The 24666-nt window shown below is 41.7% G+C and overlaps 1 protein-coding gene across 2 annotated transcripts in view; it reads left to right on the top strand.

Annotated features, from left to right (window-relative positions):
- The first annotated feature begins 10650 nt into the window (after positions 1-10650).
- FAM168A (family with sequence similarity 168 member A) overlaps positions 10651-24666 on the top strand; it is a 187759-nt gene continuing 173743 nt past the window's right edge. The window contains exon 1 of one of the 2 annotated variants that reach the window (XM_053670796.1): positions 10651-10984. The gene's annotated coding sequence lies outside the window, so the exon portion shown is untranslated. The remainder of the gene's footprint in view (positions 10985-24666) is intronic. The other variant, XM_053670795.1, reaches the window with a different exon arrangement.

Raw genomic sequence — 24666 nt, 5'->3', positions numbered from 1 at the left:
GCAGCTGCTTCTGCCAGAGCAAGTGATCCAAGAAAGAGGGAGGCAAAAGCCACAAAGCTTTTTATTACCTAATTGCAGAAGTCACACTCTGGCAGGGGTGTGAATATCGGGAGGTAAAAATTACTGGGGACCACTTTGGAGGCCGGCTAACATAACCTGCCTCTTGACCTCATGGCAAAATATCCTTATTCTCTCTGAATTCCCCTTAAAAGTCTTGTCTCATTACAGCATCAACTTGAAATCCAGAATTTCATTGCTTTAGTCAAGTTCAGATGCAAATGAGGCTCCTTGGGTGTAGCTCCTTAAGTAATCTCATCAAGCATAGCTGTGCTTTATCTGAACGTCTGCCAAGGAGACAAGACATCTGCTTCTCCCCACCCAACAGACCGGGTGGCACAGGCCTAGGCCAACCTCTACACACCCTCCCATCGAAGGGGGAGGGAAGAGGAGGCACACGGGAGTGGCTGGCCCCTAACAGCTCGGAAACCAAGCAGGGCACGCGTTGACTCTGAAAGCGAGCAATTCCGTGGTTCACTCAGACTTGGGAACGCTCCTCTGTGGGTATCCGTTCTGCAGGCCGAGTCCTCCTTCCTTCCTCATGAAAGGTGGCCAGTGCGTGCTGCTGAGGAGGTTTTTCGGTCTATTTTCTGTTTGTACCGGTTTAGGAGTCTAAAGCTTCTTTTCATTTTCTATTGTCTCTACCCCTTTCAAATGTAGGCATTCCAGTCTGTGACACATGGTTTAGACAAAAAGCTCATGTGAGGAAAAACAAAATCTGGGAACTTCCGGGCGTTCAATATGATCGTGCAACTGGGATATTTTTTATTGAAATATAATGTAAGTCTAACCAAATTTTAAAGAACCAAAATCAGCCCTGGCTGGTGTAGCGCAGTGAATTGATCACAGGCCTGTGAAGCAAGGGGCTGCCGGTTCGATTCCCAGTCAGGGCACATGCCTGGGTTGCAGGCTAGGTCTAAGTAGGGGACACATGAGAGGAAACCACACATTGATGTTTCTCTCCCATTCTTTTTCCTTCCCTTACCCTCTCTCTAAAAAAAAAATAATAATAATAAAATAAAATAAATGTTTCCCTAGCTGGTATAGCTTAGTTGGTTGAAGCACTGAGTCAGTTGGACTCAAAAGTCCTGGGTCCAATTCCCAGTCAGGGCACATGCCTGGGTTGCAGGCCAGTTCCCAGCAGGGGACTCATGAGAGGCAAACATACATTGATATTTCTCTCTTTCCCTTCCTCTCTAAAAACAAATAAATAAATAAATACATAAAATCTTAAAAAAAAAATCAACCAATGAATGCATAAATAAGGGGAACAACCAATTGATATTTCTCTCTTTCTTCCTCTTTCTATCTCCCTTCCTGTCAAAAATCTATAAATAAAAGCTATTTTAAAAAATTGTGGAATGCAGCGAAAGCCATGCTTACAGTGAAATTTATGGCTTTAAATGCCTATATTAGAAAGGAAAATGGCTGAAAATCAATTATCTAAATATCTACCATAAGGAGTTTTTTAAAAATCCAGAAATTAAATTCAAATAAAGTAGAAGGAAAAAAATAGTTCTAAGTTAATAAAATAGAAAACAAAGATACGAAAGAGGGGATCAAAAGAATAGTGAAGACTACTAAAATTGATAAGCTTCTAACCAGTCTGATGAAGGTAAAAAAGAGGAGACAGTATCAATTTAGAAATAAAGAATGACAGCACTACAGATCCTGTATTCATAAAAAAGATAATGAAAGAATATCATGAATAATTATATCCAAACAAGCCTGAAAATTCAAATGAAATGGACAAATTTTTATAAAAACACAGCTTACTAAAATTGACACAAGAAAAAAATAGGAAAACTGAGCAGTCCTGTTTCTATTAAGGAAATTGAAATTAAAAAATATATATTTTATTTATTTATCTTTAGATGGGAAAGGAAGGAGAGAGGGAGAGAAATATCAATGTATAGTTGCCTCTTGTGTGTCCCCTGCTGGGAACTGGCCTGCAACCCAGGCCCGTGCCCTGACTGGGAATTGAACCGCGATCCTTTGGTTCGCAGGCCCACACTCAATCCACTGAGCTATGCCAGGCAGGGCCAGGAAATTGAAATTTTTATTAAAAAAATTCCCACAAAGAAAACTCTAGGTTCAGATGTTTCCAGAGAACAGAAAAATGGAAGGACTTCTCAACTTATGTAATCAGCAATACCTAGATACACAAACCCAATGGGGACATTATAAGGAAGGGCAATTACAGGGCAAACAAAGATGCAGAAAGTCCAAAAAATAAAAAATCAGCAAACCAAATTCAAAGATCTAAAAATAGGACAATACTATACAACCAAGTTGTCTTTATTCCAGAAATACCAGGCTGATTTGACATTAGAATTTTAACCAATATAATGTACCACACTAGTAGAATAAAGTTAAAAAATCATAGCATCATCTCAAAAGATGTAGAAAAATAATTTGGTAAAAGTGACCACCCATTTATGAAAAGATCCTTTTCAAATTAAAAAAAAATAAATTTCTTGATTAGAGAGAGAAACGACTATTTATTGTTCCACTTATTTAGGTATTTATTGGTTGACTCTTGTTTGTGCCCTGACCAGCGATCGAATCCACAACCTTGACATATCAGGATGGTGCTGTAACCAACTGACCTACCTGGCCAGGACTGATAAAATTCTTTTCAAACTAAGAATAAAAGGGAAATTTCTTTATCTGAAAAAGAGCATGCACAAAAATAAACCTGTGTGAAACGTCATATTTACCAGAGAAGTATAAAAGTAGGATGCCCCTTATCACTACTTTTGTAAAGATTGTACTGGAGGTCCTCCTGGACGAAATAACAAGAAGAAGTTTCAGATTAGAAAAAAGAAGTAGAAGTGTCAGTATTGGAGGTCAGGGCCTTGGCCTGCGTCCTCTGTCAGGGCTGGCGAACTGCTGAGTGGACAGATGGAGCAATGGATGGACAAAGCGAATGTTAAGCAGTGAGGCCCCAGGGACCTTCCCTCCATGGGGACCAACCGTCACATGGTCAACCGAAAAAAAAAAAAAACAATTTAGGGCAGTGAAATTGCACACAGTGAAGTTTTTACTGATGACAAATTGATGGAAGAATCAGTGTTCTTAGTAAGATGTAGGTCAGCAAAGACTTGACCTTGGATTCCATTTCTATTTTCTCTCCAGGAGCTTCAGCAGAGGGATCAGGATATATATTCTCCTGTGTTCTTCTGTTTGTTTGGAGAGGGGTTTTTTGTTTGTTTTTACTTTTGTTTTTTAGAGGGGGGAGGGAAGGAGAAAGAGAGAGAAATATTGATGCAAGAGAGAAACATGATTGGCTGCCTCTTACACACCCCCAACTGGGAACCTGGCCCACAAGGCAGGCATGTGCCCAGACCCAGAACTGAACCAGCAACCTTTTGGTTTTCAGGCCGGCAGTCAATCCACTGAGCAACATCAGCCAGGGATGTTTTCTTATTTTGGCCCTAAGATGTTTTTGTCTTGTGTTTATAAATACAGAGTTTTAGATGGGATTATATCATATTGATTACTTTTCACTGAGAAAATATTTCCCAGAAGAAATGTCATTGGGTCAGTTCAATACCTTTGATTTCTCTACATGGTCTATTTTTCCTTTATTTTTATTGTCGACACTATTGTCTACATAGCCTATCCAATCTATTTCCAACTTATCCACTTTCACTTACATTGAGCTATAATTATTTTCTTGTGAAAGATAATTTTCTGTATGAATTTTATTATGATGATTTGGGCTACCAGTTAATTAAAAAAATCCATACCACGGTTCAGTGATTAAAGCTTCTGTCATTGTAAGTTATCTTTTATGGTCATCATTTCTATGTTCTATCTAGTCCATTTTTCCTAGGACAGATTAATAGGTCTACATTTTGTCTGGAAGATTTATTTTATTTTTCCATCAGTTCATAGTCAATATGTAATCTTATTGTGGGCAACTTAGTGGCCGTCAGCTTCACTTTTTTCTGTTGATTGTGTGGTGGGTATGAATCTTACTCCATAAACTTAGGGGAGTAAGAAATAAGGTGTTACCTTATTGAATTTAAAATCAGATTAAGTCCAACTTGTATCCTGGTCATTATTTGGTCCTTCCCTTGCAAAAGATCTGGGATCTTATGTAGAAAAAAATACTCGGGGAGGCCCCTTTCATGCTTAGTGGACACCAATGTATTTCTCTCTACCACAGGCTATTCCTCCCTCACCTTGAGAGCGCAGGCCACACTCATGGTCAAGCCCCGCACCCTATCATGAGTAAGGGCCCGACTGAGGACATGGCAGTCCAGAAAGTCCGGTGGTTTTCCCAGTGTTGCAGCCTCGCAGTGACCGAGCTGGGCTACGAACCTAGATCTGGCTTCCTCATATCTGCGCACTTTGTGCGACACCAGAGGACACCAGAGTTATTCACACTGATTTGAAGAATGAGCCATCCCAGGAGACAGGGCAAGAACTAAGAGTGCAATTAAGTGTTAAGAAAAGGCGTAGTTTAAAGACAATGGGTGTTAACACCAATTTTCCAGAGCTGCTGTTAGAGATGACAAATTAAATGAACTGATAAACATTTCCCAAAATAGGCTCCTTTGAATTGGTTTAGGGGCAAAGTATTTGCTAATGACTTGATTACTTGGGTTTCCAGCTAAATCGCTCTGTTAGTTTCCTAGGGCTGCCTTAACGAATAGCTACAAACCAGGCGGCTTCAACAGTAGAAACTTGCTCTCCCCCAGTTGTGGGGGCCAGAAATCTGAAATGACGGTGTTGGCAGGGCTGGCTCCGCCTGGAGGTTCTGAGGGAGACTCCCTCCAGGCCTCTCTCCCGGCTTCCAGAGGCTCCTGGCAGTCTGTTTCTGTACTCCTGGGAGTTCGTGACTAATCTCTGCCTCTGTCTCACGGTGCCTTCCTCTCGGTGTGTGTCTCAAATCCTCTTCTTCTCCTATAAAAACACATTCATCAGATGTAGAGTCCACCTAAATCCAAGACTGGCGTCACCTTGATATTCTTAACTGCCAAGACCCTACTTCCACTAAGGCCACGTTCACAGGTATAGGCGTTAGGACTCAGACATGCAATAAAGCAACTTGTACTGTTTTTGCTGGTGGAGGGTCTTGCCTTCAATTTGTAAAACTGCAAAATCTGTGAAACACAGTAAAGTGAAATGCAGTAAAATGAGGTTTGCTTGTGTCTTTGTGGGAGACACAATTCAACCCACAATATCTGGTATGCTTTTTTTTTTAAGTTTGTGAACTCAAACAGCATAATTTACGTAAAGGATCCTCCTGACTGTAAACTTCCCTCTCAATTCTCTTCTGACATTTGTTAGTAACAGCCTTTACTTCCGTCAGCTCTTAGAGCATGAAAAACATCTGATACCTTAATTAACCCTTTACCGGCTCTGGGAGTTCTGCACGGTCAGCCATTTAATGGCTAAGGAAACAGGTACAGGTCCTGGCTGGGTGGCCAGGTTGGTTCCAGCATCTTCCTGATACACGGAGGTTGTGGGCTTGGCCCCCAGTCAGGGCACATACGAGAATCAGCCAATGTATGTATAAATACGTGGAACAACAAATCAGTGTTTCTCTCTCTTGTTCTCCCTTCCTCTCTCTTTCTAAAAAAATCAATTAAGTTTAAAAAAAGAAAAGAAAAGGTACAGGAGAAGAAATGACTTCACAAAGGACACCCAATCCTGACTGAGGCAGGATCGCAATGCTCTTTCCTGAGGCTGCGTGGAAGCTTAGGTGGCTGTAATCATCTCGTGCAGATTGTTTGTGATTTACTTTTGCTCTTTATTTAATGTGCACTTTTCCCTTGTGGTTAATTTTTCAACTTTATTGAAGTATTTTCCCTGTCATTGTAATTGACAAGTACATATAGTCTATATACTTACATTAATTGATTGATTCATTAATTCGACCTTCATTTACTGAAACTTTACCCTGTGAGAATCTCTGGGCTGAAGAGAACCCCGGCCACAGAGGCGAACCCAATCATCTTGCCTCTCGCCCTTGAGGGCAGTAAAGGGACAATGGACTAAATGGGCTTCTAACCGAGGCAGGGGTCCGGAAAGGCTTCCTGGTGACTGACTTAGGTTTTAAAAGATAGCCAGGGTGCAATCACACCCCTTTAATACTGGCCATTAAAATTAAATATTAGGCTGGGCATTTGATGTCCATCTATCAAATGTTAGTTGTGTATTATTCGTTTTCTAGCACTTTGTCAAGCTAGCAGAGCAGATTTACTTAACGGTCTTTATCACAAGCGGCAGAAACGTTCATTTGCCCCGTTTTGGGCCATTTACAAAGTATTTTACACTCCTTGTACCATTTGCTGTTACAGGAAGCTCTTCAAGAATGCTTTGTTGATAAGCATATATTTTTCTTACTTCATATCTTAGCTAACCTCAAAAACTGTGATTTACTTTTGCAGCAAGAATACATCAAAAGTTTAAAAATTAAATTAGAGAGCTTTGGAACTTAGAAATATTCAAATTGCACTAACCAGGGTCTGGTTTCTGATCCTGATTTGGCCGACTCCTTCCTCTCTCTGGGTCTCAATTTCTTCTACTATAAAACAGTCACATGAAACAGCACATTTAGGCTGAAGAATTAAATGAGATAACAGATCTAAGACACCAGCACAGCCCCTGGCTCATTGAAGATCGATTCTCAGCCTGGCTGTTGTGGCTCTGAGCACCAGCCTGCAGACGGAGAGGTCACTGGTTTGATTCCCAGTCAGGGCACATTCCTGGTTCACAGACCAGGTCCCCAGTTCAGGGTATGAGGCAGGCAACCTGTTGCTGCTTCTCTCACACATCGTTTCTCTCCCTGTCTTCCTCCTTTCTCCTCTCTTCAAAAATAAATAAATAAAATCTTAAAAAAAAAAAAGATTGATTCTCCTAACATGGTCTCTAATGTTCATTTGCCTGCAGTAATATAACAGCTCACACTTGTGCCAAGACTCCTAAAGAGATGCTTTGAGAGACAGAGTTCAATGCCAGTTCATTACCACAGCTGGGACAAAACCATCTCAGTTCTCATTAATCAGATAGTTACACGCAAAGGATAGTGTTTGACACTGTCATTTTGCCCCTGAGTTTGTTTTAATCGGGTCGCAGAAAAAAATGGGATGTGGTTGAAATAATCAACACAAAATAAAACTGACAATGGCTAAAACTGCACATGGTAAAAATTTATTATGGATGGAAAAGCAAACTGAATGATCCCATCTTTGTTGATGACATTGAACATTGCAAAGTTAACTTCTGGGAAAATTCCACCTGGTAGAAGTAATCAACACAAAATAAAACTGACCATGGGTCAAATTGCTCCCAGGAAAAGGTGGAGTTGGTGGAAATCATGACTAGAAATGTCTACTGGCTGAAGCAATAATTAGTAAGAATGGCAAAGGTAACTGAGATATCCAACCTTTTTTGTAAAATTGATAGAGAAAAGCATACATCTTGATGAAAATTCAATATAGAAAATCTAGAAAAGTTAGAAGTTTAACTGTGCTATGTAGAAAATTTATCAAGGAATTAAATTGGCTTAATGGAGTTAATTCTTTAAATACTTTAATAAATTCATTAATAGTGATTTAATTCTGAGTAAAGAGTATACATGCCAAGACTTGGCAGGGATTTGGAGAGATAATTCTCTAATTAGATGAAAGGGTTTGGACTATAAATGGCACTTCACAATATTCAAAACACTTTCATACATATTGTCTCATTGGATTCTTCTAATGACCTTATGCGGTGACAGAACAGGAATCATTCCTTCCATTTCCAGATGTAAACACTGAGCTTCAGAAAAGGGTTTGCCGATGTTTACGCAGCATGTTCATGGCAAGGTCTAATTTAGGATCTGATTTCTAGATTCCCAGGCCAGGAAGCTTCCTCATAGGGATTCCCCTGATTCAGATAAATCTTTACTCACAGGACAGACCAGGACGCTTCTAATTTGGTTATCCAGCCCCCACTTTCTGCCATTAGGGGAAGTAGGGAAAAGGAGGAGGAGGGGTGAAAAGGGTTTAGGAGAGGGGTTGGCCAGCGCAACTCAGAGAGGGAAAGGGACATGGCTAACGCGTCCTAGGTACCTGTCTTACTATGCTAAGAAAAGATAACAGAGGAATCATGATTTTGGGGGGCAGGAGTGGGATTTTAAAGCTGGGAGAACAGGATGAAAATGAGATACATAGTGTGAAAAAGACAGAGCCTGATGTATTTTGAGAACGTGATCCCTCAGGGGTAGGAATGTAACTACAGGCAGGTGGGGTGGAGCTGGCGGACCGGATGCCGCAGGGCTGTGAGGTTCTGATCTCGGCAACCTGGGTTTTCTCCGGCAGGCTGCCCTTCTCCTGTGGGCTGCCCAGTGCAGCTCACACATTCTGGCGTTTCTTGTACAACACCACGGAACAATGACACATGAAGTCTAAAATAGTGTAACTGAATACAAGATGTATGCTAAACTAGAGATTATCTGATACCATGTTACACATTCCAGGAGAACTGCACACAGAAGGAAAGAGATTTCTAAGTGTACGGCATTTATTGTCCATAGACGATGTTTTGTTTAAACAGAGTTCCGTGGACCCGTAACTGTTCCTCCTGCCTCACTTCCCCTTTCCCACTGTGATCTCTGGCCCACGGATTAGAAGCCACTGCTATAAGAATTCAGATATAAGGAAAATCAGTGCCTAAAATATGTTCTAAGGAAGGCAGGACTTTGTCTTGAGCTTCAAAATTAAGTAGGTGATAAGGAGCAAGGGGTGTGGAAAGACCAGAAGAAGGAACAATTTGAAAAGAGACAATAAAACTTGAGAAAATTCTGCCCTGACTGGTGTGGTTCAGTGGATTGGGCATTGTCCTGCAAAGTGAAAGGTTGTAGCTTTGATTCCTGGTTAAGGCACATGCCTGGGTTGCAGGCCAGGTCCCGGGTTGGGGACAGTTGAGAGCAACTGATTGTATGTGTTCGTGTGTGTGTGTGTGTGTGTGAGAGAGAGAGAGAGAGAGAGAGAGAGAGAGAGGAAACCAGGTGATGTTTTTCTCCCTTTCCTTCCCCCTCCCTTTCCCTCTCTCTAAAAATAAATAAAATCTTTAAAAAATCACCTATTAAAAACAAAAAAGTTGAGAAAATTCTCCTACTAATTTAATGTTCTTACAGGAATTTGAAGTGAACACCATTATTATTTTTAATTCTCATCCAAGGCTATGTGGTTATTGATTTTATAGAGAGAGGAAGGGAAGAGGGAAATATGGATTGGCTGCCTCCGGTATGCACCCTCACAGGAGAGCTAACCTGCAGCCTGGAGACAACTAACTGAGCCAGCAGGCCAGTCCCGTTATTTGTTTTAATAGTGGGAACTGTTGAGCTCCCAGAAAAACAAGACAGGCCTAGTCCCCGAGCACCGCTGAGGGCACTAGGAAGCCATGGAAAGCTTTGAGGCATCAAACATATTTATGGTTGTTGGGTGTAGAAATTGTTTTTGAAAATAATTTTATAGTTTAAGAAATTATGTGCTTTTTAAACAATTCAGGCAATATGAAAATTAAAATTACTTGAAATCTGATACTCTTTCCTCCAAGATAATCACTGATATTTTGAGGAACCTCTTTCCAGAAATCTGTGATTATAGAGTATTATCTCGAATTTCCCATTAGTCGGACCATTCTAAACATGCTGCTCTGTAATCAAATTTTTCCCCGCCAGAATAAATGTGAATAGCTTTTCACATCAATAAATAGATCTGTATCATTATTTTAAATGGCTGCTTAACACTGCATTGTTTGTATATATAAATCAATCATCTCCTGTTGGTGGACATTTCCGTTTTTCCCCCTATATGACAACCTCATATAACAACCTTGTGCATTCATCCTTCCAAATTTTCCTATTACCTTTTTAAGGTGAATTTTAAAAAGTAACGGAGCTAGGTCAAGAATTACGCCCTTTTTTACATTTGGATTCAAGTTGCCAAATTGTCCTCGGATTTTCAGGGAGACCAGGAGAAAGCTACTGCCTTAGTTCTGAGAGAGAGTGGCAACGGGGATGGCGAAGAGAGCAGACCCTCTTGGGCGAGCCAATCCACTTAGGCTGGTCCTCAGTGGGTTGGCACATTCCTTTCCTTGTTCCTCTCCTTTACTTCTTTTTCTTAACATGGAGGCGGACTGAACTGAGCCTCCCCGCATTTAGCAGGGACCGGAAGGAAGGCGGGAGACTCTGGCGCATGCTGGAAAATGTAGTCTAGCGAGGCAGAAGTCGGGGTGGGGGGGTGGGTGGCGGCGGCGGCGCGGTGTGTGTGCGCGCGCGCGCGCGTGTGTATGTAATGGGTGGCAGTGGTGCCCTGTGTAATCGCGCGCGCGCTCGCGCGCCTGAAGAGGTCGAAGATACTGAGTGGGGATGGGGCCGTGGGACGACCTAACTATTTTCACATGTGGGCCCTGAGTCTACAAAAGCAGCCTTGTGGATGCTTGGCTTTCTCCCATTGTCCGTGACCGTGGAGGGCGCGGCCTCTCCGCACCCTGCGCGCGGCGGCCGGCGCTGGCGGCGCAGGCGGCGCGCGGGCCGGCGCAAGGCATGCCGGGAGTTGTGGTCCGGGCACGCTGAAGTCGTGGGACGTGTCGCGGCGCCGCGCCGGCTCCTCCTTCCCCGCCCTTCTCAGAGGTGCCCCGCTCCCTCCCTGCGCCTCCTCCTCCCTAGCCCGCAGCGGAGCTTCCCCTCCCCCACCCGTGGGGCTTCTCGGCGGCTACTGCAGAGGATTCAGAGCGGAGTCGCTGAGAAGGAGGAGGCTCCCGGTCCCTGCGCGCCACCCGCCACCTTACTGGACACGGGCAAGGGAGCGAGAGCGTCGCCTCTGTAGCCTCCAGAGAAGACAAGGGCATCACCGTCTCAGCCGCCGCCGCCGTTTTCTCCTGCAGCGGCTCGCCGGTGAGGAGAGCCCCCACCCCCCCGGTCCGTTTGTCCTGAGCCAGGGCCGGCGGTACTGGGGGGAATGAGAGTGGAGACTGCGGGGCGCGGGTTGGGGGAAGGGGGGTGAGGTCGCGATGGAACGGCGGGCTGGCAGGGGAGACTCGTCCAGGCGCGGGCTGGGGGTGGGGTGAGGGTGGGACCCGGGCAGGTTGGGGGTAAGGGGGGCGACGGGGGAAGGGGACTTTTAGTAGGGAATGACCGGACCTGGGACCGGAGCGTTGGGTGGGGGGGTTGGGGTGGAATTCGGGATGGTTTTGGGGCGAGCTGGATGATTCGACTGGAGTGGGATGGCTTTTAATGGGGGAGGGGACTGAACGAGGGTGGTGGATTTGAGGTTGGCTTGGACCAGTTGACACTTGGGATCCGAGCTGGGGTGCAAGGTAGGGGGTAATTTCAATGGAGAGTGGGATCGCAGGGTTGGATAGGACCCTTGGGGGTGTTAATTCAGGAGCGTGGAATTCGGCGTGCACCTAGGGCAGGCAGGCTCGTAGAGGTGGTAGGAGGTGCGGGTGAGGGGCTTGGCATGGGTTGAGACCTGAGCTTGAAGTGGGCGTTTGTCATCTAGGGGTGGTGGCATTTGTGGAGACTTATGGAACAGCGTGGGTTAGGAGAGCAGAGGGGGTAGAATTTAGGGTTTTCCTGGGGAGTGTTTATGGAGGTTGGAATAGGAGCTGGTGGGGTTGGGACTTTCAGTGAGGGGAGTGTGATGGTGAGCTGGCAGGACGGGTTGAATTAGACATCAGTCCCCAATAGGCAGACAAATATTGAAATGGGGAGGACACAGTGGGATGGTATTTAGGGCGATTTTGAAACTATTGGAAGGGGCATTTGGTGGCTCCCTGGGTGCAGGGTCAAGGCAGAGGGCACAGAAGACGTTGTTGGGCTGGACTCGCACTGAAAGAATAGTGGCAGGTGGTGAGCAAGGTTGGGGGATGGTGTCTTGAAGAAAATGTCCCTTGGTCAGGGTTGGCAGAGGGAGTTTTGGAGAAAGAATGTCTGAGATGAACTGGTAGGACAGGAGAGGTGATTGCTGATGGTGAGGTGACAGAGGGGTTATTAAAGGTGGGGAAGACATGGAGTTGGTGTGGATGAGGCAGAGGATGGGGAGGGTGAGCCCTGCTGGGAGAAGCGGGATTGGATGAAAAGGAAGGATTCAGATGGCCTCCAAGACACAGAAGAGGGTAAGGGGTTGGACTTAAATGGACAGCTTTGGAGGCTGTGGTTTGGGGAGAGACAATGATCAGAGGGACTTTGTAGGGGAGAGAGAAGGCACATTAAAGATTCTCTTTCCTAGCGGACGTCTTAAGCAATTAGTTTAACCTTTTTGTTTTGTTTTCCACTTATGTTAGTATCATATTTAGAAGTAAATCAATCCAAAGGGTAAAGTTGAGAAGTATAGAATTAAGGAGGGGAGAATGTCTTCTGTTAGAGGCACACCTTGGAGATTATGAGGGTTTGGGTCTAGACCACTGTAATAAAGCGAGTATTAGAATCAGGTGAGTTGTGATCGTACTGCTGCTGGAAGGTTTTGCCTTAAATTTGTAAAAACTGCAACATCTGCGAAGTGTAATTAAGCAGAGTGCAGTAAAATGAGGTATGTCTGTGTTCATATAACAAGAAAGTTGGGAGAAAAAAAACCAGCCCCAAACTAAAGGTGAAGAAGATAAAACTGGAATGTGACAGATATCTTTCTATATAATGTCTCTGCCTTCTTCTCTCTGCCCTCCCCCTGGTGCATTTAAAAATTAGTCCTGGAATTTGAATTAAATATATTTGATGGGCTTGAGTTAGCATTCCTTGCTTGAGAACTGATGAATGAAACCGAAAAATATGAGGCTGAATTTATTTCCTATTCAGGGAGCATGCATGTATGCAAAAAGAGCTTAGACCTTTTTTTTTGCCTTAAAATTGATAGGTTGAAGACTCCATTTATTGGTGTCCTGGTTTGCAAGGCAATTAGGCCCATCATTGTATTGCAGGCTAATAATCCTGAGATGGAGCTTGGCATCAGTGCTTTATGTAAACAGAGAGGACAGGAAATATGGAAAAGCCATTAATATTCATCGGTGAGATAGTTCGGTATTGATGGAGTTTTTCATTTGATTCTCTTCTGACATTACTTGATAAGATTTTAATAATCGGACTCTATTTCTATAGATTGAATTTTCTTCTGATAGAAAGAATTCCACCTGAATTCCTTCAGATGTGGATAAATAAGGCACATAGGATCATTTTGTTTTATTTTTTAGGGGATGGCATTCTGTACACACATTACATGAACTACAGAAACAATATCTCCAATTTTATTTAGAGCTTAATAATATGCTTATTTTCATGGCAGAATGGTGATGCTAGGAGGTAGACAGGGGTGTGCATGGAAGAAACACCTTTGGGAAACAGGTTTCTGGACTGAATTGCATTAACTATGATATGTTTAAAAAGTGGCTGTTGATTTTAGAATTCAAACTGAAAAAAAATGGGAGGGATGTAAAGAGCATAAAATTGGCACCAATGGGATCAAAATCTTTTTGTTGTTGTTGTTTTGTTTAAGTTTCAGGGTTCAGCTTGCAAACAAGTCATTTTCCTTGGTTTTCACAATTGAGCACATAAAAATACCCAATATTTAGAAAGCTTTTTTTTTGGTAGTTCCAAAATGGGCAGAATGATGGACAGCTGGACTTGTTCTTAGAATGAAAGTGCCTTTTTTAAAAAAAAATAAGAAATAGAATGGTGACCTATTTTTAAAAAGATTTTATTTATTTATCTTTAGAGGGGAAGGGAAGGAGAGAGGGAAAGAAATATCAGTGTATGATTGCCTCTTGTGCATCCCCTGCTGGGAACTGGCCTGCAACCCAGACGTGTGCCCTGACTGGGAATCGAACCGTGATCCTTTGGTTTGCAGGCTTGTGTTCAGTCCACTGAGCTACACCAGCCAGGGCGAAAGTGCTTTGATGAAGAAGCTTTATTACAATAAAAATCAGCTTTGAATAAGTTACCTGTCATTTGATGAGAGTGTAATCTACTTAATGCAAGCATTTCTGCTTATAACTTTACTTTGGGGTCCAGACATTGCTTTTGTAGATCTGCAGGCTTGATCTACAGGTGGGATATTTATGTTTTTCTAGCTTTTGAAAACTCAAAATGAAAAGTAATAGCCTGGGAGAAATATTGTGGTGGATGTTTTTACCTGCCTCACAACTGTGGTCATTTGTGCTGTAGGAATGTATGTAAAGTGCTTTAATATCTTTATCTCATTTGATTCTCCCAATATTCTGGTGAGAGGGGAGAGCAGATGGAGGTATTAGTAGATAGGCACCTTGGTAGAATGAATAGCCTGTGAATTTAGGGGCTGAGAGTCCTAGGTTCAAATCCCCATTCCAGAATTTGATAGTTGAGTGATATCAGTAGAGGCATTATAAACCTTTCATGACTAAGTGGTAATGATTATATAACATTACTTATTTCCACTGAATTGTACACTTAAATATGGTTAAAATGTTTAAAAAACACTTTCATAATTCATAAAGCTGTCAAGGGGAACAAATCAGTTCATGTCCTGAAAACACTGTGCGTATATGAGATATTTGCTCAATATTTATTTATTTACTTATTGCCTGCTAAGTGCCAAGAGAAATGAAAATGAACAGCTTTCATGTAGTGGGAGAGACAGACATTTAAATATAGTGAGAGAAGTGAGGCAGAACTAACTCAAGGAATGTGGGTTCTGAGGTCCGTCTGCCATTTACTACTAGTTGTGTGATCTTGGGCACAGTGGTCTTATCTGTAAAGTGGGGTTAAGAGGCCTAATCCTATAGAGTTGCTTTGAGTACTAAACTGGATAATCAATGGAAAGCACTTAATGCAGTGTGTTACATAGTACCCGTTAAAAAATAGTAATTGTTGCCATTATTAGATGGGAGGGGACTAGAATGTGAATAGTCTTGCTTGTCTTACCATTGAGTTCTTAGTACAGTGTTACAATGTTCTATTTATCAAGAATGTGTTACTTTACATCATTTTATTTGCATATCTTAAAAAAAACCAATTTTATTTACTTATTTTTAGAGAGAGGGGAAAGAAGGGAGAAAGAGAGGGAGAGAAACATTGATCAGTTGCCTCCCACACACCCCCAACTGGGGATCTGGGTGCAACCCAGCCCTGATCAGGAGTTAACCCTTTGGTCTGCAGGCTGGTACCCGATCCACTGAACCATACCCGCCAGGGCTTTTTGCATGTCCTACTGTAGTCTAGGAACTTTAAACAGAAAAGTATTAAACTTATGTTACTTGTTAGCTGCCTCATCTATAAAATAAGAAGAAAAAACTCCTCTCAGAGGTTAAATGACTTGCTTAAGTGACTTGCTTGTTATAGTCAGTAAGTGGAGGAGTCTGGGTTACAGTCCCCAAATTCTGATTCCTCACCTCTGTTTATTTGTATCTTCTTTTTAAATGGTGAAGCAAGCCATATGTATAAAAGTTCATATGACATACATCTTCAACCTAAAGAATGATAAATTGAAGGTCTGTTTTGACTACCAGCTGAACAAAAGGGAGATTCTAGTACCTTTGAAGCCTCATGCTGTTCCCTGCTTGATTGAATCCCCTCCTTCTCCTCACTCCCTCAGAAGTAACCAGTCTCCTGAATGTTTAGTAAACCGTTCCCTTGCTTTTCTTTATAGTTTTACCAAACAAGTATATATCCTAACCAATATTTCTTTACCTTTGCGACTTTAACATAAGTAGAATTATAGTGTAGGTATTCTTATGTGACTTGCTTTTTTCTTATTTTTTATTTTAACTTTAAAAGAACTTAATTTCTTCCACTGTTAAAACAACATGCGCATGGTAGAAACTGGAAATTACAGAAAAGTAAAAGGGAGCAAAGGTATTGTCTGTAGCCCGATTAGTCAGCAACACCTCTCAACATAGATAGCAAGAGGAAGCCAGTGTGCGTTTACGGATGATCAGATCACCCAGGTGCGGATCCGTCGGTACTTGGAGATGGGAATCGGGAGCAGCAGCCTTTGCGAACTGTGGAAGAGTGCTGTCTCCGAGCTTTTCCTCACTGGCAGGGGTTCTTTATTTACGAGACTGATTCTTTGTTTTACTCATTTAGAGCTTCATATCATGTTTTGGTAAGTCCTTTGGTCAAAATTTTTGTTTATCTTTCCTTATTGGTACGTAGTATCGTTGGTGGGGTCGGGTGAGTTGTTGTATCAATTCTTACTGTTGGAGCTTCGTTTCGTTGTAAAATCAGGCTCAGGTGACATAAATGTCATCTGTAAAGTAATATAAACTGTGAAGTACTATATAAATGTTAGTGGGTTTTTCCCCCTCCTAGTTTGTGAGACAAATCAGGGAGGTCCTGACCAGTATGGCTCAGTTGGTTGGGTGTTATCCCACAGAACAAAAGGTCGTGGGTTCAATTCCCAGTTAGGGCACAAGCCTAGGCTGTGGGTGTGCCAGAGGCAACTGATTAATGTTTTTCTCTCACATAGATGTTTCTCTCCCTGTCTTCCTTTCCCCTTTCCCTTCTCTTAAAAGTCTATATTAAAATAGATATATTTATATATTCACATATATTTATATATTAATATATTGTATATATTAAAATATGTGTGTGTATATAAATAAATACATAACACATCAGGGAGCACACCCCATGCAGAGGTGAAAAGCCTTTCCGAAGGGTTTTGCCAGTGGAGGAATGAGTGCATGGTCAGTTCAAGGTTTCTCTCTTGAAATGTGAAGATGTTGGATATAGTGGGATGGAGAGGTGCTAAAGGACTTTCTCCTAGTGAATTTTTGGGACCTAGTTCCGTATTAATCATATCGATTAGCTGAAAATGTAGCTATTGAAGTGCAGGATTCAGTGTACAAACACGTATAGTCAGTTCCTTGTTAGTTTTCTACCTGTAACTTATCACAGAGAGAGATGGATTATGTAGAAGGGAGATAATCCTCTGGTGTTGGGTTGTATGGGTTAAAGGGACAAGGACAAAGGACCTGGAACATTGGCTAGTTTTTGCTTAATATGGCAGCTACAATTATTATTTTTATTTTGCTTAGAAATTTTTACAGCTAGTTTTTCCTCTGGGATGTTCTTTTGTTACTTTATTTTGTTACTTCTTTTATTTTGTTACTTCTATTATTTTGTTACTTCTTTTGTTATTTCCCTGGGCTGCATCTCCCCTCACTCATTTTACATTTGTTTGTAGATTTGTTTTAATATCATAAGTAAAGTAAAACAAAGAACAGAAATCTACAAGTGCAGTGCAGTCCAAGGCTAAGGAGCTTGGAGTCCTAGGTGTCACGGGTATGTTTAAGACATCCGTTCAACAATGGCCTGTCGAAGGATTGTTAGATTCATAGTAAGGGAGTGCCCGGAGTATGGGATACAAAAATGAAAAGTCCCTGCTGTTCAGGAGCTTATAGTCAATCTAATGGGGAGACACATGTCACAGGTCATTATAACATGGTGTGATAAATGCTGCAGTGGGGGTGTGGACAAGTGGCGTGGCCTGGTCTGCCTGGGGGAGAGGAAGGGGAGATGCCTGAAGGAGTTTGTGCTTGTGCTGAGACCTGAAGAGTATGTGGAAGTGCTGGGTGGGGAGAAGTTAAAAATGGTTCATGCTGTCAACAGCACAATCTTCCTCCATCGTTCCCTCCCTGTATTCTTGTAGGCCTTGGTTTGTACCTTTTTAAAAGGCTCTTCTGACATGCATACCTACTGTAAAAACCCAATAAGCAAGTGCTTAAGTGATGCTGTATGGTCATGCTCATGTTCTTCCCATATGCTGTGCCTTATACCTGGAAAGCCCTCTCCCCACTGAATTTCTTAATCTTTATCCATTAGATGGAATGTTCTAATGAACACAGTTCATCATTTTTATTCTTTTCAGTTTTTTGTTTAGCAGGAAAAGATTTTCGAAGCTCTTAAAACTAGCAGACATTTAAGAAGAGGTCTCTATTGATTCTGATTTCTCAGTGAATGTTGATACTCCTGAGGGTTGGCTCCTTAGCTCATAGGACTTTTTAAGATTGCTTCCTTCAGTGGTCTTGCCCACTCTGTTGGCTTTAACTGCTCCCTGTATGCTGAGGACTCTTAAATTTCTGTATCCAGCTCAGAGCTCTGTCCCGAGCTCTGGACTCGTGTATCTCACTGGCTGCTGGTCACCCATATGTACCCATTTCGGTGATTCTCAAATTCAGTAGGTACAAAACAGAACTCATTTTCCCCATCTGCTTATTTTACCCCGCCCCCCACTTTGTACCCCCTCCCATACAAAAAGTTAAAATCATCTTTCTGTAGTTTTGTCCTAACTTAAAGGTATTACCATCCATCCAGTCATTCAAGATGTGAGTCTGCGCCATTAGTCTTTTTTTTTTTTAATTTTATTCTTGACTTTTTTTCTTCAAGATTTTATTTATTTATCTTTATAGGGGAAGGGGGGAAGGAGAGAGGGAGAGAAACATCAATGTATGGTTGCCTTTCGTCCGTCCCCTGCTGGGAACTGGCCTGCAGGGAACCGGCCTGCAACCCAGGTGTGTGCCCTGACTGGGAATCGAACCGCGATTCTGTGGTTCATAGGCCCACGCTCAATCCACTGAGCTACACCAGCCAGGGCTTTGCGCCATTAGTCTTTTTTTCTCCCTTCGCTCAGTCGAAAATAAGTCTTCCTAAATCTTTCTGTAGTTCTCTCCCCTTTCCTACCGTTACCAGCTTAGTTCAGACTCTCACCCCATCTGGAGAAGTGCATTAGCCTCCTAACTGGTTTCTGGATCACTTGTGTAGTAAACCTGTCTTCTGCACAGTAGCAGGAGCATCTACCCGGTAGGTGTGAATGTCTCTGTCACTCCCTTCCTTAAACCCCTGCTCCGTGTCATATTAGGCCTTCTGTGACCTGTCCCTATTTATTCCTCTTGCCCGATCTGCCAATACCAGTAATACCGAGCAGCAGGTAGTTTCTTGCAGTTAAACACCTTTGCTCATGCTGTTTCTCCTTTTATTCATCCTTCTGGGTTGAGTGCATCTCCCTGAAGAAACCTTTCAGAACTCTGAAGGTTATTTTAAGTATACCCATTTTGTTCACAGGGAGCATCCAGTGCTTGTCTCTGTTACAGTACTTGCCCTGTTTTAGGAAATGAACTGTTGGCTCCTTTACTTTCTTGGGGGCAGGTACTGTGTCTTTGTTATGGTCATGCCTCCTGCTGGAGGGTGCCTTGTGAATGGTTGGTTAGTTTTTGAACCGAACTTAGTTAAGGATAGGTGACAAATCAGTAGTATGATATTCTTTTTTAAAAAAATAATTTATTTATTTATTTTTAGAGATGGGGGAAGGAGAAAGAGAGGGAGAGAAACATCATTGTGTGGTTGCCTCTAGCATGCTCCCTACTGGGCGCCTGGCCTGCAGCCCAGGCCGGTGCCCTGACTGGGAATCAGACTGGTGACCTTTTGGTCCCCAGGCCAGCACTCAGTCCACTGAGCCACACCAGCCAGGTCAGTCGTATGATATTCTAATAAAGAGTAAGGTGATACATGGTTTTCTAGATGCAGTTATTTATTTAGAGTGGAAGTTGGAATTTAATTGGATTGATAAAGGCTTTGATGATGATGTTACATAGCACAAGGTTCAAAAGTAGAAGACAGCAAGACGTGTGCTCAGGTTTTGGCATACGCTTTCTGTAAAAAATGTTTCAGGCTTTGTGGGCCACATACAGTCCCCATTGTTTTTTCTTTTTTTCCTTCACATTTTCCCCTACGTATCTTCCCCCTCCTTCCCTCCTCCCCAAGTTTCATTTTTAGCTCACAGGCCGTACAAAAACAGGCCGTGGGAATGCCATAGCTTGACAGTCTCTGGTATGTTATCAGAACTCAAACTTGAAGTTGTAGAATATTGAAAAGCAAAGAAACTAAAGAAAGTTTGTATTTCTTGTTTTATTTATTATAAAGTTTAGTTCCTTGGACAGTTAGGCATATATTTAGTATTGAAAACAATTGCACAGGTCTTTTTGTCAAGCAGCTCCATTTATGTAAAAGTTTATAACATTCTGTTAAAAGGACCATCAGTCTCTGGATGCAGGTGCTGTGCGGACACCCTGGTTTGTAAAGCTCCGACACAGGGCCCCTTCCCTACAGCCAGGCAGGCGTCTGGGCCCTTACAGAATGTGCCTGTCTTTCTGATGATATAGCCTGTGCTCTTCTCTAAATACAGACATTGACAAGGAATGTTGGGCTGGCATTTTTCACAGTAAATGCCAGTCCCTGGCGGAATCGACATTATTATCCTGGTTTGCTTTCTGATCGTGTCCTTCAGTCCTGATAGTTTCTGCTGATACTCATATTTCCTAGACCCTGTTTTGTAATTTTTCTACATAGCACAGTTTTTAAATTGTTTCTCCCTCTTTTATTTTCTAAATTGTTTTCTAAATTGTCCTCTCCTTGTTTTATTTTATACAAATCCCTATCTGTATATATAGTTCCACTATATATACTTCTGCAGATAAAAATATATTATTCTGTTTGATCTACAGTGTGTAAGTTGGTCATGATTTTCATTTTAAGGATGAAGTAATCAGGACTCGAGGGTTATTTCTCTCGTGCCTTAGGGTTAGTCGAGGATGAGGCTGGAAAGACAAAAGGGACATAATATTTAATAGGCATCATGCTGGATTCTTTCTCCCCTTACAAAATTTGATTTTCACATTTGCACTGTTGAGGGTATTGTTCCCATTTTACAGAAGAGCAAACTGAAGCAATGGAATCGTGCAGGGATTAAGTAATTTGCATTTGGCTACGTAGTAGTAAGAGAAGAGAAGCTTGTATTAAAAACCTGATTTGCAGCCCTGGCTGGTGTAGCTCAGTGGCTTGAGCACGGGCCTGTGAACCACACGATCGCAGTTCGAATCCCAGTCAGGGCACATGCCTGGGTTGCAGGCCAGTTCCCAACGGGGGACACACGAGAGGCAACCATACATTGATATTTCTCTCCTTCCCTTCCCCTCTAAAGATAAATAAATAAAATATTTAAAAAAAACACAAAAAAACCTCGATTTGCCTTGCTTCAAAGCCCTTGTTCTTTTTACCATACTATATATAAGGCTCCCTGGTTTCATTCACGTCTTGTCTGTGAGTAGTATCTTGACTGTCCATTAGCATCACCTGCGGATCTGTTTTAAGAAAAAGGACATATTCTAGTTCTAACAGAACTGTGTTAACAGAACTTCTCTGGGTGAGCCTAAGTCCGTTAGTTCTGCGTATGGGTTTATGTGTATATAGAAATATAAAATAAAAAGGAATCGTATCGAGGGATATATAATGTGTAGAAAAATGCACAGAAAGTGTATGCACACTCAAATCAACAAAGGATAACCAGTGTTCTGCCAAGGTAACCAGTGTTCCGATTCCCAATACCGTAGGGTGCTTTTGCTTGTTGGTGAGCCCACGTGCGCCGTGACAGGCTTTTTGCACTCGACTTTATTTGTGAGATTCATTTATGTTTTTGTGTGTAGCAATAGCTTATTCTTACTCATTGCTTTGTAACAGTAGTTCCCAAACATTTGTTTGTGGCTCGTATCTATCAATATTTACTGTATTAAAAATTAAAACAGAAAAAGTTAAAATAGTTATTTAAAATGACTCCATTAAATGTTAGCATGGTTTTTATGAAAATAATTGTATTACCTAGGCCAAGAGAATTAGAAGAGTAACACTTTACGTTTTTTCAGATCTCTTTATTGTCTGACTGGATACAGATCTGCTTTTACATTCAGTATGTGCTGTGGCTGGTTGTTCTGCTTCTAGTATGTAGAGAAAAATGCAGTCTCATATATATGTGGAGCCAGAAAAGGGAGGAATGTTTTAATTGCTTTTTAAAACAATTGTGGAGTATTTTTTTTTTTTAGGTACTACATCAAAACTTTACAACTGTTGGTTTCTTAAGAGTCCCATTGCCTTGTGGAGTCTGGAACCACATCAGTGAGCATTTTGTGTTCTGTTACATCGAAGCCCATCAGTGTGTTTTGTACTCCGAATGGTCTTCTACCCGTGCATCATGTTGTAACATCGTGCATCATATTGTAACATCGTGCATCGGTCATTTGGAAAACACTGGCTTACTAAATTTTGCAGATCTACTGTATGTTGACATATTCTGTTATACAGTGTCAAAAAAATCACATTTGTTACTATCACTGCCGATCTCGTCAGCTAAGTCTTTTCTGATTTTTGCTTGAAAGCTCAAATTTTATCACTGGAACAAATACTGACAGTTGTTTTCCTTGAAGTGACAATCTCACATTGTTCATTTTTGAAAAAATGTCTGCCAAACATCTAAGTCTGAATAATCATAGTCTGTCTGCCAGTCGTTCTTTCAAGTAAAAATAGTGTTTTATGAAAAGAGCAGCTAGGTTAGCTTGCAACTATAGTGCACAAGTGCTTTTAGCGCTTTTCCTTGGGGTCACTCTTGCGGTTTGGTATGCAGCCGTGCTCCGTGTGTACTTCCCGTATCACAGAGTATTCAGACGATGTGTGGTTGAGGGCCGAGATTTAATAAAATTAATCATTTATGTGGCTTAGTGAAGGACATTTTAAAAACTATTTTAAAAAATTTCACTTACGGTTGACATTCAATATTACATTAGTTTCGGGTGTACAGCTTAGTGGTTAGACATTTATGTGACTTCAGAGTGATCCCCGTGATCAGTGTAGCATCCCCGGCACCGGGCACAGTTATTACACTATTAGTGACTCTGTTCCCTGTGCTGTACGTTACATACCCGTGACTCTTTTGTAACTGCCATTTTGTACTTCTTAATTCCTGCACCTTTTTCATCCAGCCTTCCAGACTCTTCCCACCTGGCAGCCATTAGTTTAGTCTCTGTATGTGTGAGTTTGTTGCTGTTTTGTTTGTTTATTTATTTTGTTCATTTAGATTCCACATATAAGTGAAATCATATTTATCTGTCTCTCTCTGGCTTATTTCACTTAGCATAATACTTTCTAGGTCCATCCATGTTATTGCAAATGGTAAACATTTCACTTTTTATGGCTGAATAATATTCCATTATATATATATATATATATCACATCTTCTTTATACATTTTTTAAAAGATTTTATTCACTTATTTTTAGAGGGGAAGGGAAGGAAAGGAGAGAAATATCAATGTGTGGTTGCCTCTCGTGTGTCCCCCACTGGGAACTGGCCTGCAACCCAGGCATGTGCCCTGACTGAAGCGATCGTCTTCTTCACAGGCCCATGCTCAGTCCACTGAGCTACACCAGCCAGGGCTATACATTTTTTAAAATTATATTTTATTGATTATGCTGTTGCAGTTGTCTCAATTTTTCTGCCTTTGCTGCCCTTCACCCAGCAACCTCCAACCTGCAGGCAATTTCCCCACCATGTTCATGTCCATGGGTCATGTGTATAAGTTCTCTGGCTACTCCCATTTCCTATACTGTACTTACTATACTTTATATCCCCATGGTTGGTCTATAACTACCTATTTGTACTTCTTTTTTTTTTAAGATTTCATTTATTTTAAGAGAGAGGGAAAAGGAGGGAGAAGAGAGGGAGGGAAACATCAGTGTTTGGTTGCTTCTTGCATGGCCCCCACAGGGGACCTGGCCCAGGCATGTGCCCTGACTGGGAATTAGACCGGCAATCAGACCCTGGTTCTCAGGCCAGCACTCAGTCCACTGAACCACACCAGCCAGGGCTATTGGTACTTCTTAACCCTCTCACCTCTTCACCCATTTCCCTGTACCTCACCTCCCATCTGGGAACCATCAAAACACTCTCCATATCCGTGAGTCTATCTCAGTTCTTCTTGTTAGCTTAGTTTGTTGTGTATTTTATTTTACTATTATTATTTTTTAGTTTTTTAGTTTCAATTATTGATAGATATGTATTTATTGCCATTTTATCATTCATAGTTTTGATCTTCTTTTTCTTAACTAAGTCCCTTTAACATCTCATATTATAATGGTTTGGTGATGATGAACTTCAGTTTTTTTCTTGTATGGGAAGCTCTTTATCTGCCTTTCAATTCTGACTGATAGCTTTGCTGGGTAAAGCAATCTTGGCTGTAGGTCCCTACTTTTCATGACTTTGAGTATTTCTTGCCAGTCTCTTTATCCTGCAAAGTTTCTTTTGAGAAATCAACTGACAGTCTTATGGGAACTCCCCTGTAGGTAACTGACTGCTTTTCTCTTGCTGCTTTACGATTCTCTAACCTTTGCCATTTTAATTATGATGTGTCTTGGAGTGGACCTCTTTGCATCCGTGTTGTGTGGGACTCTCTGTTCTTCCTGGACTTGCATGTCTACTTCTTTCACCAAATTAGGAAAGTTTTCTTTCATTATTTTTTCCAAAAGTTTTCCAATTTCTTGCTCTTTCTCTTCTTTTGGCACCTGAATGGTACAAACGTTGGAACGCTGATATTGTCTGTGAGGCTGCTTACACTATCCTCATTTTTTAAAATTCTTTTTTCTACTTCTTCTGATTGGTTGTTTTGTTCTTCCTTATGTTCCAGTTCATTGATTTGATTCTCAGCTTCAGCCACGCTGTTGTTGTTTCCCTATAAATTGTTCTTGATTGCAATTAGTGTATCCTTTGTTTCAGACTGGATCTTCTTTATGCTGCTGAGGTCCTTAAAGAGTT

This window comes from Artibeus jamaicensis, unplaced genomic scaffold (assembly GCF_021234435.1).
Source record: "Artibeus jamaicensis isolate MK-2021 breed Jamaican fruit bat unplaced genomic scaffold, CSHL_Jam_final contig_64, whole genome shotgun sequence".
Taxonomy (NCBI): Eukaryota; Metazoa; Chordata; class Mammalia; order Chiroptera; family Phyllostomidae; genus Artibeus; species Artibeus jamaicensis.
Note: the sequence above shows the minus strand (reverse complement) of the source record. Positions and strands in the feature narration are given on the sequence as shown.